Genomic DNA, 10,192 nt, shown 5'->3' with positions numbered 1-10,192 from the left:
TATAAAAACCCTTCATATTCGAATACTGGAAATATTTGAATTACAGTGGCAGCACCAGGGGCTGCACTTTTAAAACAACTTTCGAATTTTTTCGATAAATTTTGAATTCTACCCTCTCATATTTAAATGCTGGCCATCTGGCAACTTTTGGTAAGGTCCATAAATCGATTTGAAAAAAAGTGTCGTGTGTTTTTTACCAGAACCATCTACGGACATGTATTTCGACGTACAGTAAATGATAAAAAACCGAAAAAATTGCAAAAAATAGCAATTTTTGCAATTTACTCGAAATTTCGCACGAGTCAAACGAACGGTTAAAAGCACCCGCCATTTTTTTTGTGTGCCAATTTGACAAGGGATGATGGAAAATCGTTCCACATTACATCATACTTCTACCCTGGCACATGCAGTAATTAATTGATAGAAAAATATTTTCTAATAAAAAAAATTATTATAATTGTCAATAGCATTTTCAATCTTGATAATTTATCAAGAAAATAGATTTAAACTTCTGTGCTAAAACTGGGAGTTCTTGATAAATAATCAAAAATTGACAAATTATACAAATATTGAATTTATTAAGTGCACAGTTCCGGGCTGTAAGTATATTCATATTTGTTATGAAATATAGCAGTGTTATTCAGCATATTTTTTTCTCACTGAAGAAGTGAAGATTTGGTAACTTTTCTTAAGAGATTTTGGTAGAAAAAAATGTTGGCGAGTGGCAATCATGATCTGGACTGGTTTTCAGTGTTGTCATAAGATTTTTTTATTTTTTACCAAGATGACCAGAAAAAGTTACCAAATTCAACAAAAAATTACCAAACTTATTTTATGTGCAGAACTGTACAAACATACATTTGTATGTACATACATATGTACATCCGAAAACACCAAGCTTTTCAATCAATCAGCGCTCCATTCACCTAAAATTTTTATAACTGCGTTAACGCTGAAAGGCACAACACCAGAAACGCTTGGTAAGAATTTCAAGCCTATGGCCGAAGAAACAAATTCGTCGAGTGCGCGTCGTTTTAAGAACATGGTATTATGGCTAATTGCATATTTTGCATTTGCAAAACTCAAGCCACAAAACGACTGACGGTATCTGATCATTCAGTGTTATGAATACGGTTCATTGAAACAGATGATTTTCAGGCCCATAATTTCCCGTAGAAGGGATGTCATTTAACCACTGAGATCATCCGACTTGGCATCACTGGACTTTTTATGAAGCTATTCTAAAAAAATAATCTACTCGAACTCAATGGGCAAACAAATTTTTTTCCCAGAATCTTTCTAAAATCTAATTAAAAAACCTCGAGATTTTTAACAAAAGTGTTGAATTTTTCTGTTTTTAATATTGAAAAACGTTTGAAACTTGGATTTACACGGATTCTGCTAAAGAAAGAACTATATTAAAAAAAATAACCAAAATTAACATAAAACAAGTAAGAAAGTCTAAGTTCGGGTGGAGCCGAACATTAAATACCCGGCGCAACTATTAAATATATGTTTTTTCACCTTTCCGAAACCTACTGCAAGATGGTAAGCCGAGGTGTATCAATTTTGAGAAAATTAGCGTCCTTAAATTTCGAAATATTGCAGTTTTAAGCATTTCTGAAATTTACCGTTATATGAAAAGCGGCCGTAATTTTAGTCCGATTTCAATAATTTTCAACGTTTTTCATTTATGTAGCAAGCACAGTAACCGTAGAGAGTTTGGTACAAATTGGTAGAACAGTTACCGATATACATATATGTGATCATAAGTGGGCGGTGCCACGCCCATTTTCCAAAATTTTACCATAAACGTATTTCTTGGTAAAGAATTGTTGCAAACATCAATTTTGAATAAATTAGCTTTAATATTTACTGATTTATCGAANAAATTACCGTTATATGGGATGTGGGCGTGGTTATTGTCCGATTTTAAAAATTTTCGGCCACTTGGTATGATATACCAAGGCCAACCACTGTGCCAAGTTTGGATGAAATCGGTGCACCGGCTGCCAAGATATACACATGCAATCATAAGTGGTCGTGGCTACTCCCATTTTCCAAAAATTTTTAATATTCTTATTTTTTGCCTAAAAATTGTTGTAAATATCAATTTTGAGTGAATAATCTTCAGTAGTTACTAAAATATCGCAGTTTTCGTATTTCTGGAAATTACCGTTATATGGAAGTGGGCGTGGTTACAGTCCGATTTCGCCCATTTTCAATACCAACCTACCTTGGATTAACAGAAACCCACATACCAAATTTCGTTGAGATATCTCAATTTTTGCTCGAGTTATCGTGTACACGGACGGACAGACAGACGGACGGACAGACAGACATGGCTTAATCGATTTCTCTATTAATTCTGAACATTTATGTATACATTTGTCTATATCTATCTCGATTCGTTTTGGCTGTTACAAAGCAACCGTTATGTGAACAAAATTAATATACCCTTGTGCACAAGTGCGCTCGGGTATAAAAAATAATATGTTAAAACTTGTCAAAATATGGTACGGCTATAATTTTTTCGACCACTGTATGTCAACAAGTAGCCGAAAATATCTCAAAAATGCAACGCTTGTAGGCAGTCCTGAAAGCTTTCGACTCACACATAAACAAAGTGAAGTCCCCCACTGAATGCCGTAGCTTTTTGAACGATAACATACATATTTACATAGAATTCAACTCATATGTATGGATGCCGGGTACAATGGAAAATTGGTGGTAATTGCAAAGCTGACAAACTAACGGTAGATATAGCAATAGCCACTTTCAAGCAGTTTGTTATAGATCACACCAGTCTATTAACCAAGGAACGCTGGAACAACTTTTCGCCTTTCAGGATTACCTGGTATTTATATAAAATGAAACGCTTACGGGCCACTTTCTTATGTGGAATCAGAACCTTTATTGACCTATGTGACATGTAGGATCGAATCGGAAATGTTACCAAATTGAAAAATAAATTACCAAATTTGTTAAATAAAGAAAAAATTACCAATTTTGGTTAAAAATTACCAAAGCGGCAACGCTGCTGGTCTTATGCTTCTCGTTNTTAAATTACCTAAAATTAGGTCGAAACTAATTGCAATAAATCGCTTCATATTCAATTAATTAAGGTAGATTGAAATTTCAATACTTTTTGAATGCAAATCAAATGTTATAATTAACTACAACCCTAGTTTGATCAATTTAATATTCCTTGATTTCATTCATGATATAAACCAATAATTAAAATAATAATAAAAATAATTGAAGTAATTGTTCATATAAAAATATTTGAAATTTTGATAATTAAAATTATTGGTAAAATTAAAGCAATTTCTACATCAAAGATTAAAAAAATAAATGTGATTACAAAAGTCGTAAAGAAAAAGCAAGGCGTGATGAAGATTTTAGTTCAAATTCACATTCAAAAGGTGAAAATTTTTCTCGATCTGTTAATGGTTTTTTTGATAGAATTGATGCTAATATTATTACTACTCTAGAAATAATAATTAAAATTGATTTTATAATAGCATTCGGAAAAATTATTTATATTACTTATTTAGTAGACCTTATGATTGGAAGTCAAATATACTTATATACCATATAAATAATTAATTAATGAACATAAATTGAAATATAAAGGAATAATCAAACAATATCGACAAAATGTCAATATCATGCAGCTGCTTCAAATCCAATATGATGAATTTTTGAGAAATGGTTATTTAAATGTCGAATTAAACATACAAATAAAAAGGTAGTTCCAATTAATACACGAATTTCGTGGAAGCCTGTTGCTATAAAAAAAGTAGACCCATAAACTGAATCAGCACTTGTATTCATATGCTTGTAAAAAAGTAAAGTAAATACCTAATAGTACTGTAAAAAATAACCCTTCTGTAGCTTGTGAATGATTTCCTTCCTTTAAACTGTGATGTGCTCATGTAACTGTTACTCCTGAAGCTAAAAGAATTGCTGTATTTAGTGAAGGAATTAGGAATTGGAAATGGGTTAAACGGTTTAATTCCTATAGGTGGTCATGATGCTCCTAATTCAATAGCAGGTGAAAATCTTCTGTGGAAAAAAGCTCAAAAAAAGATGAAAAAATAATACTTCAGTAGTGCGATTCCCATTTTTCTTAACGACAATATTCGTATCGTTAGCTAACGATTCCGACAAGTTTCGTTAACTGCAATTCTCAAGCACGCTTTTAGCGAATATTGTCGGTAGATTTGACAGTTGTCTAACGAAATTTGTCGATAACCTAGCTACGAATATTTTGTCGTTGAAAAGCCTACCGATAAAATTGTTTCAAGTTTTTATTGTGAAAAATTAGGCCAAATTCATAGGTAAGCAAACTATTATAATAAAAAATAACTAATAAACAAAAATTTATCACATATAGATGTGCTTTTTATTATTGTTCCTTTTATTTATTACACTGTGCAAGTTGAAAACATTGGCAAAGGTTTTGAAAGTTGATCTCACTTAATTGGGGCATTCTAAATTTTGTCAGATTGGCTCCAGTTTTCGAGATAACGATACTTGAACATTTGCTTCAATTTTAACTTGTTTGTAAATAAATCAGTTTTAGTGTTGTTTCAATAAAATGTTTAACATGACTATTTTTTATAACGAAGTTATATTAAAAAATAGTCACGTGAAAAAGTTTGGTAAAATGACTTTAACGGACTTTGTTGGAGTTATTTATAAAAAAACTTTAAATTTAAGGAAATTTTCAAGTACCCTTACGTCGAAAACTGGAGCCAAAGCTGAATTTTTAGACGTGGAAAGCATAATGTCAAAATGATGTGTCTGTTGTAATTCATACTGTAATTGTGCGTATAATTTGTTATTTTTTACTTATATACGGCTTATACCCCCTTATTAAATTCGCCTTGCACGAGGCCGTTATTGCCAAATAAGCAGTCCAGCATCCTATGGTACTGCTCCGTAGTAGCTCCTGCTCTTCTTTTTTTCATATTGTATTCACAAACAACAATCCCGACACAATAATACGCGCAACAATAACAAGTTTCTTTTAAATATTGAGTGTCAAACGTCAATATTGCCATATTTGGCTTTGTAATTAACGACAATCGTTGTAAACTTCTTTATCGACATGTCGAACGAATTCTGTCGTTAAGTGTGTTTTTGAGAATAGCCTATTCGCTACTGCAAGCTACAAACGTCGTTCATTATCAATAACGAATATCGGTCGTTAAGAAAAATGGGAATCGCACTACAGATAAGATAAAAAAATTATTCCTCATCGAAGGCCTAAAGTAACAGAGAGAACATAATCCTTGAAATGTACCTTCACGTGTTACATCTCGTCATCATTGATAAACAGTTCAGATAGTAATGATATTTCCTATACAAATAATGAAATGTCATATTGATGAAATCATTTTACTAAGCCTGAAACTGAAGTTATAGCACCGATACTCCTGTTAAAGGTCATGGTCTATAATCTACTAAGTAAAAGGGGTGATTAGCGTGTGTTGACATTAATTAACTTCTCTAGAATATAGTGTTATTAATACATCAAATAGATAAGATTGAATATTTGCAACTGCTGATTCAAGAATTAATAAAGCAATTTGACCAATTAAAAGTAAAGATACAATCATATATGAAAGCGAAGGGCCTGTATTTCCTAGTAATGTTAATAATAAATGACCAGCAATTATATTAGCTGGTAATCGAACTGTTAAAGTTCCTGGACTAATTACATTACTAGTTGTTTCAATACAAACTATAAAAGGTATTAAAATAGCAGGAGTTCCTTGTGGAACTAAATGGGCAAGTATATGTTGAGTATTATTAATTCATCCATAAATTATAAAACATAATCATAAAGGTAATGCTAAAGTTAAGGTCAATGTTAAATGACTTGTTATTGTAAAAATATAAGGAAATAATCATATAAAATAATTAAATAAAATTAATGAAAATAATGAAATTGAATTTCAGAATACATGATAACGTGAAGATATAAGTCAATATGCTGATGGAATTATTAATAATCCCAAAAATGTTCTTATTCAATTTAATGTTAAATTGAAAATTCTTGATGAAGGGTCAAATACTGAAAATAAATTAGTTATCATTTTCAATTTAATGATTTAGTTGATTTTTGTGAAATCTGATTTCACAATTAGAAATTATTGAATAATAATTTATTACTCCAAATAAAATAAAAGTAATTGAAAAAATAATGAATAAGCATAATCAATCAATAGGGGCTATTTGTGGAATTAAATTTTTTTAAATATTTTAATAATTTTAGTTTGACATACTAATGTTATAACTTTAACTATTTTTTTTTCATTAGAAGTAAGTGCTAATTTACTATTAAGTGATTACTATTAAGTGGTTTACTTGCTTTCAGTCTTCTAATGATNGAATTAAATTTTTTTAAATATTTTAATAATTTTAGTTTGACATACTAATGTTATAACTTTAACTATTTTTTTTTCATTAGAAGTAAGTGCTAATTTACTATTAAGTGATTACTATTAAGTGGTTTACTTGCTTTCAGTCTTCTAATGATGAATTTACTCTATTTGTAATTCATTTAATAAAGTGATTAATAGGAATACTTTCAATTACGATTCGTATAAAACGGTGATTGGCACTTCCAATTTCAAAACATTGTCCCTAAAATAAACCTGGTCGATTTATTAAAAAATTAGTTTGGTTTAAACGACCAGGAGTTCCAGCAACTTTTACACCTAAAGTGGGGACTGTTCAAGAGTGAATTACATCTGCTGCAGTTACTAAGGTTCGAATTTGAGAATTTATAAGTAAAATTACTCGATTATCTACGTCTAATAATCGAAATCCATCTTTAGTTAATTCATTTGTTGGAATTATATAAGAATCAAATTCTACATTTATAAAATCTGAGTATTCGTAACTCCAATATCATTAATGTCCCATAGTTTTTAAAGTTACTGAAGGTTCGTTAATTCCTTCTAATAAATATAATAATCGTAAAGAAGGAAATGCAATAAATAAAAGTACAATAGCTGTTAGAATTGTTCAAATTATTTCAAAAGTTTGACTATGTAATAAATTTCGGTTTGTATAATTATTATAAAATAATATAAGTATTAGATAACCAACCAAAGTATTAATTATTGCTAAAATTATAAGTGTATGATCATGAAAGAATGTAAGTTGATCTATAAGAGGGGAGGCACTATCTTGAAGGGCAAGAGCAGCTCATGTTGTCATTTATTTATAAATATTCTAATAAAAGTAAAATACTTTATATATGAAGCTTAAATCCATTGCACTCATCTCATGTTAAAATAGGCAATTCAGAATATCTATGTTCTGCTGGAGGTGTATTTTGTAATCACTCAATTGAAGACTTTAATTGTATTGGATAAATTTCTTGTCATTGTGAAATTAAACTTTTTCAAACAATAAATAAGAAAAATAAAATTCTTGAAATCACATTTCATATAGTATAAGCATCTGGATAATATGAATATCGTCGATGTATATAAATGANGGTTTGTATAATTATTATAAAATAATATAAGTATTAGATAACCAACCAAAGTATTAATTATTGCTAAAATTATAAGTGTATGATCATGAAAGAATGTAAGTTGATCTATAAGAGGGGAGGCACTATCTTGAAGGGCAAGAGCAGCTCATGTTGTCATTTATTTATAAATATTCTAATAAAAGTAAAATACTTTATATATGAAGCTTAAATCCATTGCACTCATCTCATGTTAAAATAGGCAATTCAGAATATCTATGTTCTGCTGGAGGTGTATTTTGTAATCACTCAATTGAAGACTTTAATTGTATTGGATAAATTTCTTGTCATTGTGATATTAAACTTTTTCAAACAATAAATAAGAAAAATAAAATTCTTGAAATCACATTTCATATAGTATAAGCATCTGGATAATATGAATATCGTCGATGTATACGTGCTAATCCTAAGAAATGTTGAGGGAAAAAGGTTAAGTTTACATCAATAAATGTAATTAAAAATTGACTTTTTAATTATTTTGTGTTTAAAATTCATCCTGTAAATAAAGGGTATCAATGAACAAATCCCGCTATAATAGCAAATACAGCTCCTATTGATAATACAACATGAAAATGTGCAACTACATAATAAGTATCATGAAGAATAATATCAACTGATGAATTAGCTAAAACAACTCCTGTTAAACATCCAACTGTAAATAGAAAAACAAATCCTAAAGTTCATAATATAGCTGGAGAGTAATTTAATTGAGATCCATGTAGTGAAGCTAGTCAACTAAAAGTAGTAGTTGCTGAAGTAAAATAAGCTCGTGTATCAATATCTATTCCTACTGTAAATATATGATGTGCTCATAAAATAAAACCAAGACCAATTGCTATTATAGCATAAACTAGCAGACCCGGCGAACTTCGTCCCGCCCAAAATTTTTATATATTTTATTGAAACTTTTTGGTCCACCATTTTTACCAACAATTCACGTTTACGATTTTCATTGGCAAATTTGTCTGCTAAGATTGGTGGTCATTTGCCGCTTTAAATAACCTTAGGAAAGTGTTATATCCGTTCTTGAAATTCTCCAGTTGTGCGGCATTTCATAGCACGGTTATTCGCAAAGCGAAATAAATTTTTTCCTCTTCACTCCCTGGCGGCAATAATGACCCGGTTCTATAGTGAATGTCCGGCACCCTGAAATTGTGCANGAATTGGTGCGTATGGTTTCATAAGTGACCGAAGAAGCACGTTTTCCGAGGTTTCTAAATTTGCCGTTATATGAAAGTAACGGACGTGCAATAAGTGTTTAGATATAAACATTTTAGTTAATTCCATTATGTGAAAAAGTGACTGAAGGTAAATGCTTTAACATATCCTGGGAAATCCTTTTCAGGACTCTCCAATTGGACGATATTGCTTTGCAGGCAGCTGGAACGAAAAAACTCACTCCCTGACACACTTTTCTGTAATAAGGTTCTTTTATTTAAAAGTTATTTATACAATTGAAGAGAGTTTTTTTTTTAGAAAAAAACTGGAGATCCACTTAAATTTTCGATGGTAAATGTTACTCGATCGGTACGTAATAATTACCAAATTGAAGGCGAGACTTACCGTTACTGATTTATGATAATAATATGCGACACGTAAAGTTAAAAGGGACCTACGCTAAGAAAAAAAGATTTCGAGAAAAACGAATTTGAAGTTTACCAAGTTGATTTTGATGCTGCTGATCGTTTCAATGGATTGAAACTCATTACTCGGGGGTTTTCGGGGTAGCTGATTCCGAATCCGATGTTAGTTTTCCAAAATTCAAAATGGCGGATCCAATATGGCGGATGACTTTTTTAAAAATTGATCTCGTGATATTACAAAATTTCATTTTTTTTACAAGCTTCTTTAAAAAAATTAGATATCACTTCTTCTTCCTCTATATCCGAGCAGGTAAATCACAAATGATTAAAGAGTTTGATAAACATTTTCATCTGAACTGAAATTTTTGTATCACTGACATCACTAAGATCATTTTCCCGATTGCCATCATTTTTACAAAAATACAAATCGTGCACTCCGCCATTTTGAATTTTGAAAAACTAACATCGGATTCGTAATCAGCGACCCAGAAAATCTCGAATAACGAGTTTCAAGCGAATTTGATTAATTTCAGAATAGTTTGTCAGATTTGATTTTTTTGTGAAAGTACCTAACTTTGAGGGGGTGTAGAGCAGGTCGCCTCCGCGTGGTGCACCCTGGGTAACGCCAAATGGCCTGCGGCCTCCACGGCCTCTTAACCTGAACGGTAACGACCCTGGCTTCGTCCTCTGACTACGATTCTGAAAACGTTTTGGATTTGTCGATCCCTGAGCTGGTGGTTGTGGTATTCTACCACCTGAGTATGCTGGGGTGACACTCAGCAGAAATGGCTGGTGGGCTAATGCCGCAACTGCCCCCGTCCCGTTAAAACCCTGGCAGGCCTCAGGGTACGTTCCAATTCCCGTCGCCGTTTAGTTGGTGGTGTAGGTGCGGTTGAGATGACTCCCGTCTTTGCGCTGGTCGGCTCTGAACTCATGACCCCATAAGGGCATGGGTCAACCCTCGCCATAGTCTTGTTCAGAGGTAGCTATGGGACCATTTAAAGGCGACTACACGCTCGGGTTTTGGATAGCGGCTCTGAGTGGGGACCCAACA

The 10,192-nt window shown here is 31.7% G+C and overlaps 1 pseudogene; it reads right to left on the bottom strand.

The window, feature by feature from the left end:
* Positions 1 to 3,536: 3,536 nt before the first annotated feature.
* LOC108367772 (cytochrome c oxidase subunit 3-like) lies at positions 3,537 to 6,071 on the bottom strand (annotated as a pseudogene).
* Between the last annotated feature and the right edge of the window lie 4,121 nt (positions 6,072 to 10,192).

Source organism: Rhagoletis zephyria, unplaced genomic scaffold, assembly GCF_001687245.7.
Source record: "Rhagoletis zephyria isolate East Lansing unplaced genomic scaffold, Rhagoletis_zephyria_1.1 Rzeph_scaffold_02808, whole genome shotgun sequence".
NCBI lineage: Eukaryota > Metazoa > Arthropoda > Insecta > Diptera > Tephritidae > Rhagoletis > Rhagoletis zephyria.
Note: the sequence above shows the minus strand (reverse complement) of the source record. Positions and strands in the feature narration are given on the sequence as shown.